This window comes from Mastomys coucha, unplaced genomic scaffold, assembly GCF_008632895.1.
Source record: "Mastomys coucha isolate ucsf_1 unplaced genomic scaffold, UCSF_Mcou_1 pScaffold7, whole genome shotgun sequence".
Lineage (NCBI taxonomy): Eukaryota > Metazoa > Chordata > Mammalia > Rodentia > Muridae > Mastomys > Mastomys coucha.
In genome coordinates this window covers 28,598,910-28,609,048 of record NW_022196913.1, presented here as the reverse complement: position 1 = coordinate 28,609,048, position 10,139 = coordinate 28,598,910, and the positions used below count along the sequence as shown (strand labels likewise).

At 40.7% G+C, this 10,139-nt stretch overlaps 1 protein-coding gene across 8 annotated transcripts in view; it reads right to left on the bottom strand.

Moving 5' to 3' along the window:
* LOC116081601 (cytidine monophosphate-N-acetylneuraminic acid hydroxylase) overlaps positions 1–10,139 on the bottom strand; it is a 107,258-nt gene that overhangs the window by 76,152 nt on the left and 20,967 nt on the right. The gene's annotated exons all lie outside the window — the stretch shown is intronic.

Genomic DNA, 10,139 nt, shown 5'->3' with positions numbered 1-10,139 from the left:
AAACAAAAAGACTTTATATATTTATGTTCATTTAAGAAAATACTAGTAGTGATGCATTATTTTGAAATTTACATGTAAATAAAGAAAATATCTAATAATAAAAAATATTAAAAAAATAAAAAAATGAAATATACAGTTAATATGTTTGGAGTTATTTAAAATTTACATTGAGAAAAACTTATGTATTTTCAGTATTGCTATAGAAAAGCATCTACACAAGACTGTTAAATTGATTGTTGTTTTATATCAAACAACTTTTATAATACTCATTTTCATTGTTATAATATTTTTAAATGTTAAAGAATAAGACAAAAAAAGGTATTGTAAGTATTGAAGGGTAGATTCCTGAGAGGACAAAAGGGAAACAAGAATGTGATTTAATTCTTTTTACTTAAAGTATGTTTTTAAATATTAACAAATTCAGAAAAATTGATATCATGTAACTTTTCTCATCATAATGCAATAAAACTTAAATGAATAAAAAAAGAGTGTCATGTTCCAATGCAAGAGATTAGACATTCCTGTTAGAATATCAGTTGTTCACCCTCGTGACTATATGGCTGATTAGGAGCTGTGGCCCCTGTACAGCCCTGGAAGAGTACCCTACAGTAGACTGCTTGCCTAGGAAAATATAAAAATTTAAAGTGGAGTTTCTATAGAATGTATACTATTTCTGCACCACTAAAAAGTAAAAAAAAAAAAAAAAAAAAAAAAAATCATAAACTGTCGCATCTTAAGCCAAGGACCATTTGAACTAACATCAGAGATGAAGAGGACAACTCTACAGACTTCATGGCCATTAAGGAGATGATAAAAAGTGTGCTATGAAATTCCCTTCTTACCCTGGCAATGTCTGGGTCCATGCCGCTAAGGGCTGTGTCTGGGCCTAGAGTCTTTCTGCAGCCAGGGCCTGTATTCACGTCTGTGGCCTTGCGGCAGGGCCATGCTGATATCTGTGGTCTGTGCTACAGCCTGAAGGCATGTTGATGTTCTCAGGCAGTGCTGCCACCAGGGGCCATATTGATGTGAGTGGTCTGTGTTGTCACCGTGGTCTTACTTCAGCTGGAAGGGAGGGCTGTGTTTGTGGTCTATGCTGTCACCAGAAACCACCTGTCTGTGTCCCCACTGACTGTAAAGAGCAAAGAGGCTACTTTTGCAGTGATATCGAAGACTGCAAACACACAGGGACATGGAAGAGGGACATGGAAGGCTTCTGTGACAATTCCTACCCTTCCCCCCTCCCCCCCACACAAAGCAACAGCCTAAACAGGAAACCATCAAAGGAAACTCTTTAAAAAGTATGATAAAGATGATGAAGTGTAGCTCTCCATAATTGATGGTTTCCAGTGAAGGTGCAGAAGGGGAAGAACTCAGTTCTATTTAAAGGGCGGGCCCTGAGAGTTTGGCCATGCTCCAGTGAGTATATACAGAACATAAAGTAGACTTGTTTTGTTTCTTTTTCTTTATTTTTATTTTTTTAGCAGAGGGAGGTCCTGAGGGTTGGTGGGCAGACATGGAGGGACTGGGGAGTGTGATGGTGCATGATGTGAAACTCCAAACAATCAATAAAAACATTATGTTGATAGAAAAAAAGCCCTTCTTGCAGATTTGGTAAATTAGATAAGACAGATTACAACACACACACATACACACTCAAAACAATCACCACCACAAAACTACTCCAAAAAAATTATCAATATCTAAGTTGTATTAAGATGATAACATACCGGGTAGTGGTGGCACATGTCTTGGGAGGTAGAGACAGGCAGATTTTTGAGTTCAAGGCCAGCCTGGTCTACAGAGTGAGTTCCAGGACAGCCAGGGCTACACAGAGAAACCCTGTCTTGAAAAACAAACAAACAAACAAAAAAGGATGATAACATATTCATTCTAAAACACCATAAAAGAATGAAAAAATAAAAAGTAAAGACCTGTTTTCTTGGGCAAATTACAAAATAACTTTCTTCAGAGTATATAAGAATTTCTACAAATCCATGGTTAAAAGGAAAATAGGCTTAAAAGGCTTGGACAAGCATTTTACACAAGGGAATATTCAAATTATCAATAAATTTTTAGAGGGAGTCAAGTATCTCTAGTAACTGTGGAAATGAAAAAATAAAACCATAACAAGATATGCCTGCAGCCACTAGATTAACTAAATTTAAATAACCAAAAATACCAAATGTTGTTGCAAGGGGTGGGGGGTGGGGTGGCAATGGAAACTCTGGTAAGTTACTATAGGCATGCAATGTGATTCTGTCACACTGAAAAACACTGTGGCTTGCTCTGGAAAACCAGAAAGTACACATGGGCCATGTCTCCTAATGCTATTCTAGTCTCAAAACTAGACAAGGGGATGCATATGTTTTTCAAGACAAGCGTACAGGATGTACAACCACAATATTTGCATTAGCCCTTAATTAGAAAGCTCAAATATTTAACAATGAAATAATAAGTTATAGCCATATAAGTTTTATAGGTCAATTACATATTATCGTATTAAGGGACATATGGCAGAATTCAGTAGGGAAAGAAACAATATAAACAGCTTGCAAAGGCATATAACAATATCCACACATGGGGAAAAGAAGCATGCCCTAATGCTGGAAAGCTTGCCTGGTGGCAGGGATAAGGGAGAGAGAGAGGGCTGACCAGCTCAGCTGCTACCCAGACCCAGATCCAGGGCTTTGAGTTTGCCTGTCCCCAAACCTATATCTTCTGTGAACTTCTGGGGTGCATGAAAGGACCAGTCGTGCCAATCCAAAACTGCAGGAGCTCCATGGCACAGGGCAACAACAATATAATCCAAAGGAGTCCCGGTCAAGATCCAAATATTGATGGTGCCACAGAAGCCAGAGACCTCTAACCAAACCAATGACCTATTACAATGAACGTTTGCAAGACAGAGGGGATATACTATGGTATGGGACACACAGTGACACATTCCAGCTACAAGATGTGTGTGTGTGTGTTTTGGGGGCAGGTTGGGTTGTAAGAGCAGAGGGTAGATACGAGAGGACAGTGGGATGAATGGGACTTGGGTGCATGATGTGAAACAATGAAAATTTAAAAAAAAAGAAAAGAAACTCATGCTTAATTTTATTCAGATAAAGCTCCTCAGTGGACAAATTTAACATTCATTGTTCAATAATGTGAGCAAAATATTGCCTCTTCGGTAAGGAATTATACCTAGAAAAGAATGTGCTATGGATGAGTCAAGTAAAGCATGATATAGAAACAAGTTTGTAGGTTTAAACATCCACACTAAAGAAGAAAAAACTCCATCTCTGCTCCCATGTTCAAGCTAGAAAAAGCAGCATGGAGCAGATCTAGTGTAGGCAGAAGGAAGAATTTGAAAGAATAAACGTTGATAAAGTAGAACAGAAAACAGCAGGAAAGTCAAGCAATTCCACTGTCTCAAAACAAGTTCATTTGGGAAATTTATAAAAATCAGAAAAAAGCCAGGGTAAATTACCACCACCTCTATGTAAGCAAGTGGGTAAATTCCTAGAGTAACACAAATTGCTGTACCTGTCTCAAAAAGAAATAAATAATCAAAATGAAGCCATTACCAATAAGCAGACAGAATTACTAACAGTAAATTTCCTTTTTTCAGATACAACCAAAGTGCTCCGCCCTTCCGAGAGGGCTCTTCCTTCATCTGAGGATGAGCATTCAGCCGACCTCTTCGAGTTTGCCTGCCTCCACCTCACCTCACCCTCTACAACAATGAGGGACCAGTCACTGAAGATAGGATCAATGCCCTCTTTAAAGCAGCTCAGCTTAATGTTCAACTTTTGTGGCCTGAATTATTTGCCAAAGTCCTGATCAATATCAACATTGGGAATCTGCGATTCAGGAGCCGATTGTCCAGGTCCAGCACAGAAGCCGTGCCAGCAGGCAGTCCGGCACCCTCCACCACTGCTGCTGCCCGGGTGAGGAGAAGAAAGTAAGAGAGAATCTGGTGAGGGTGGGAGTGGGTCTGATGATGATATGGGCATTGGCCTTTTTGACTAACCCTCTTTTGTAGACATGTTCAATAAAAAGCGAAATGCATTAAAAAAAAACCCTAAATTTTAGTTCTATAGCTGGGGCTATAGCTCAGCTGTAGAGCATGCACCACAACCCAGAACCCAGAACAAATAAAAGAAACTCCATCTCAAAAGTGAAAACCAAGCCCAGATGGCTTCTCTGATGAATCCTAGCAAACGTTTATAGAACAATCACTCTTCCAGAGCAAATGCGATTTCTCATTCCCAAAGCAAGCATTAGTTAACATCTGAAAATCAATTTGTGGACCAGCAAAATTGCTCAGTAGTTAAGGGTGCTTGCCACCAAGCCTGAAGACTGAGTGTGATCCCTGAGACCCAGCTCCCACAAATTGTCCTCTGACTTTCACATGCTTGCCACGGCATACCTGTGCCCACACTCATGCATCATCACATTCACAGCATTAAAGGTAACAATTTCTTAAAAATAAACTCATTAATATGTTAATATAATAAATGATAATCACATGACAGCACAAAAGCTATGGAAAGACAGAAGAAAAGAACCTCTCACCAATAAAACACTGTTACAAGGGCTGGAGAGATGGCTCAGCAGTTAAGAGCACTGACTGCTCTTCCAGAGGTCCTGAGTTCAATTCCCAGCAACCACATGTGGCTCACAACCCTCTGTAATGGTATGCCTGAAGACAGCTACAGTGTACTCATATGCATAAAATAAATAAATCTTTAAAAAGAAACTATTACAAACTTAAAGCTGGAAGAAATTCCTACAACTTGACTATAGTACTCTATGAAAGCCCTATTTGTAACACTAATATTAAAAGAGGGAATGCTTTATCACCCAACATAGAAGAAAACCAGGATAATGTTTCTTTTTTTTTTAAAAAAAAAAAAGATTTATTTATTATATGAAAGTATACTGTAGCTATTTTCAGACATACCAGAAAAGGACATCTGATCTCATTACAGATGGTTGTGAGCCACCGTGTGGTTGCTGAAATTTAAACTCAGGACCTCTGGAAGGACACTCAGTGCTCTTAACCACTGAGCCAACTCTCCAGCTCTTGCTCAGGCCCCACTCTCTCTGGCCCTGCTCACTGTAGCTATCTTCAGACACCCCAGAAGAGGACATCAGGTCTCATTATGGATGGTTGTGTGCCACCATGTGGTTGCTAGGATTAGAACTCAGGACTTTTGGTAGAGCAGTTGGTGCTCTTAACTGCTGAGCAATCTCTCCAGCCCCCTGATAATGTTTCTTCTTTCCATATTAGTCCATCGTCTTTGTGGAGGTTCTAATCAGAAAACTTAAGCTAAAAAAATTTAAAGTGGTCCTTCTGGTTTCCATCTGTGCCCAGAGCTGACCCTGTGCCACAGCTCTCCATACCCAAATCCTGCTGGGAGAGAGCTGGTCGCCCAGGAGTGCTAACATACCTGTGAGCACAAGTAAGACCACCACTTCTGCTCCAAGGGACCCGCTTGTAGCCCCCAGGACACAGGAACCTAAGAGCAAGCTGGGACAGGATTCTTCTGGTTTCTATCTGTGCCTAGAGCTGACCCTGTGCTATAGTACTCTGTACCCAAATCCCACTGAGAAATCTCCCATGCTCATGGATTGGCAGCATTAAATTAATAAAAATGGCCATTTTGCCAAAAGCAATCTACAGATTCAATGCAATCTCCATCAAAATTCCAACTCATTTCTTCATAGAGTTCGAAAAAGCAATTCTCAAATTCATCTGTAATAACAAAAAACCCAGGATAACAAAAACTATTGCAAACAATAAAAGAACATCTGTGAGAATCACCATCCCTGATCTCTGGCTGTATTAGAGAGCAATAGTGATTTAAAAAATGCAAGGTATTGGTACAGTGACAGGCAGGTAGATCAATGGAATAGAATTGAAAACCCAGAAATGAACCCACACATCTATGGTCATTTGATCTTTGACCAAGAAGCTAAAACCATCCAGTGGAAAAAAAGACAGCATTTTCAACAAATGGTGCTGGTTCAACTGGTGGTCAACATGTAGAAAATTCAAATTGACCCATTTTTATCTCCCTGTACAAAGCTCAAGTCCAAGTGGATCAAGGACCTCCACATAAAACAAAATACACTGAATCTAATAGAAGAGAAAGTAGAAAAAAGCCTCGAGCACATGGGCACAGGGGAACAGAACACTAATGGCTTATTCTGTAAGATCAATAATTGACAAATGAGACCTCAGAAAATTGCAAAGCTTCTGTAAGGCAAAGGACACTGTCAAGAAGACAAAATGGAAACTAGGAGACTGGGAAAAGATCTTTACCAATCCTACATCCAATAGAGGGCTAATATCCAATATATACAAAGAATTCAAAAAATTAGACTCCAGAGAACCAAATAACCCTATTAAAATGGGGAACAGAGCTAAACAGAGAATTCTCAACTGAGAAAACTTGAATGGCTGAGAAGCACCTAAAGAAATGTTCAACATCCTTAGTCATCAGGGAAATGCAAATCAAAACAACCCTGAGATTCAACCTCACACAAGTCAGAATGGCTAAGATCAAAAACTCAGATAACAGCAGATGTTGGCAAGGATGTGGAGAAAGAGAAACACTCCTCCATTGTTGATTGGATTACAAGCTGGTACAACCACTCTGGAAAGCAGTCTGGTGGTTCCTCAGAAAATTTGACATAGGACCCAGCTATACCACTCCTGGGCATATACCCAGAAGATGCTCCAACATAGAACAAGGACATGTGGTCCACTGTGTTCATAGCAGCCTTATTTATAATAGCCAGAAGCTGGAAAGAACCCAGATGTCCTTCAACAGAGAAATGGATACAGAAAATGTGGTACATTTATACAATGTAGCACTACTCAGCTAATAAAAACAATGACTTCATGAAATTTGTGGGCAAATGGATAGATGTAGAAAATATATTTCTGAGTGAGGTAATCCAGTCACAAAAGAACACACATGGTATGTACTCACTGATAAGTGGATATTAGGCAAAGATCATGGAGTACCCATGATACAACTCACAGACCACATGAAGCTCAAGAAGAAGTAAGCCCAAAGAGCAGATGCTTTGGTCCTACTTAGAAGGGGAAACAAAATAATCAAGGAAAGTAGAGGGTGGAAGGGACTTGGGTGGAAGAGAAGAGGGGGAGGGGAAAAGAGGGGCAGAATCAGGTATAGGAGGAGATGGAGGAGATGTACCCAAGGTCAGGAAATTGAATAAAGGTATGTGGTAATGGGGGATGGGGAACTGGAGGTAGCAACCAGAATTTCCCAGATGCCAGGAAAGCAAGAGCCTCCCAGGGCCCCACAGGGATGACATTAGCTGAAATATCCTACAAAGGGCAGGGGGAACCTGTTAAGACCATATCCAGAGCTTAGGCATGGCCTGCTGGTTGAGAGATGGGTCCACCCACCCATATCCAGAACTTTAACCCAGAATTGCTCCAGTCTAAAGGAAATACAAGGACAAAGAGTGGAGCAGAGGCTGAAGGAAAGACCATCCAAAGACTGCCCCACCTGAGGATCCATCCCGCATGCAGACACCAAATCCAGACACTAATTCTGATGCAAAGAAGTGCTTACTGACTGGAGCCTGATACAGCTGTCTCTTGAGAGGCTCTGCCAGAGTCTAACCAATACAGATGCAGATTCTTGCAGCCAAGCATCAGACTAAGCACAGGGACTCCAATGGAGAAGTTAGAGGAAGGACTGAAGGAGCTGAAGGGGACTTATCTGGCATCAATGGGAGGGGAGGCCCTTGGTCCTGTGGAGACTTGATGCCCCAGTATAGGGGAATGCTAGTGCAGTGAGGTAGGAGTAGGGGGGAGCACCCTCATAGAAGGAGGGTAGGGGAGGATGGGATAGGGGGGTTGCAGAGGGGAAACCGGGAAAGGGGATAACATTTGAAATGTAAATAAATAAGATGTCCAATTAAAAACAATAAAAAAGTAAAAAGAACTAAATCAGTACACAAAAAAATTAGAGTATGTAGATCAGAAAGAACTGTAAAACTTTGCAGATATGATCTCATATACAGAAAATCCTAACATACACACACACACACACACACACACACAGAGAGAGAGAGAGAGAGAGAGAGAGAGAGAGAGAACCCTAGAGCTAACCGACAATTCTATTCAGAATGTTACTGTAAAAAGAATAAGGGGCTGGAAAGATGGTTTAGCAGTTAAAAGTAGTTGTTCCTCTTGCAAAGGATGGGAGTTCAGTTCTCAGCACCCATGTTGGGCAGCTTGCAACTCACCTGTGGACTACAGCTCTACGGCATCCAACACCCTCTTCTGGCCTCTGTGGTCACCAATACACATGTAGTATACACGCAGAGACAAATACATAAAAATGAATCTGAAAACACTAACCAGGTGTAAGCTTCACAAAAAAACACAATTCCTAAGCACTGTTTAAAGAAAGCAAAGACCTAATTTTAAAAAAAGAGATCCTATATCCATGGAGTGAAAGACAAAGTCAGCTAGCTTCTCCACATTTATCTTCAGATTTACTACAATTCTTATCCAAATCCTGGAGACTGGCAAATGGGACACAAAGTAGTCTGAATAATAACCTGGAAAAAAAAAACAGTGCCACAAGAATTGTGCCTCAATTTCAAAACCTACAAAACTATAGGCAGCAATGAAGGCATGCATATAAATGGATACGGAAGCCATGAGCTCTGGAAGGAGGGCCGTGAGTATTTATTCCCTTAATTTTCAACAAGGTGTTAAGACCTTTTGATGGAGTCTTTTTAACCACTGATGATGGGACAACTAAATAGACAAGCAAAAGATGAACTGCCCTCCTACCCCAAATGATACACAAAAGTTAACCTCAAACGAATCACAGACAAAACAGCTTAAACTATAGAACTGTTCAAAACAGATGGCAGGGAGCTTGTTCTGAGGATTTCCAGACTGAGAAAGTGTCATGACCATTCACTGACCATACGTGACTGAGTTCCTTAGGTGCCGGCTTTAATGGGACTACAGAGGAGCAAGCCCTTCCCATCTTGACAGTGTCTAGAGGCTTTGTGGTGCCACCTTTTAGTCAGTGATACAGAATCAATGCAATGCCCATTGGTGGATGAGTGGATTAAGAAAATGTGGTACATATACATACACAGTAATATATTCACTCCATTAAAAAAAATGAAGTTCTGTCATTAACCTGGTGAGCTTGGAGGCCAATATGTTAAGTGAGATGAGCTAGCACAGAAATGCAGATGCTGCATGATCTCTCCTGTGGGTAGAGCTAAAGATGCTGGTGTCATCAAAATACAGTGCAGAATAATGGCTGGCAGAGGATGAGAGTACTAAGCAGAGGGTATAACAGAGAGGCTAGGCAATGGCCACAATATTATATTCAGATGGTAGACATGTGTCCCAGTGTTCTATAGCATAGTACAGTAACTGTGCTAAGAATACACATACACTACAAAGTAGTTAGAAGGTCTGAAAACATGTACCACAAAGAAATAACAAATATTGGTGGATAAAATAACTACCCCAATTTGATCATGTTATATATACCATACAAGCATGTACCATTACTGTATATTAGATGATTAAAAATACAATAACTAAAAAGTGAAAGAATTAGAGTTGAAAGTCAGAAAAAAAAATCCAACCAGAAGATGATCAAAGACCTTTGCAGATAGAAAAACAGCCCATACCAAAGGTTGTAGGCAACCCACAGCTCAAGAAGACCAGGAAACTTACTCTTTTGAAGAGGACAGGATGAAGAGATGGAAGCATGTAGCGAGGGGGGGAGGCAGGCAGACAGGTAGACAGGCAGAAAGGTAGACAAGCAACAGGAAGGCAGCCAGACAGGCAGCCAGACAAGCAGGCAGACAGGCAGACAAGCAGGCAGAAGGCAGGAGAAGCAGCAGGTAATGAAATGGCTCCACAGGTAAGCTCATGTTGCAAAAGCCTGAAGACCTGAATTCCATCCACAGAAGCCACATAACAGTGGTCAGAAAGAATCTATGCCACACAGTTGTCTTCCAACCTCCACAAATGCACTGTGACACATGTCCCTTCCCCATCTCACACACACACACACACACACACACAGAGAGAGAGAGAGAGAGAGAGAGAGAGAGAGAGAGAG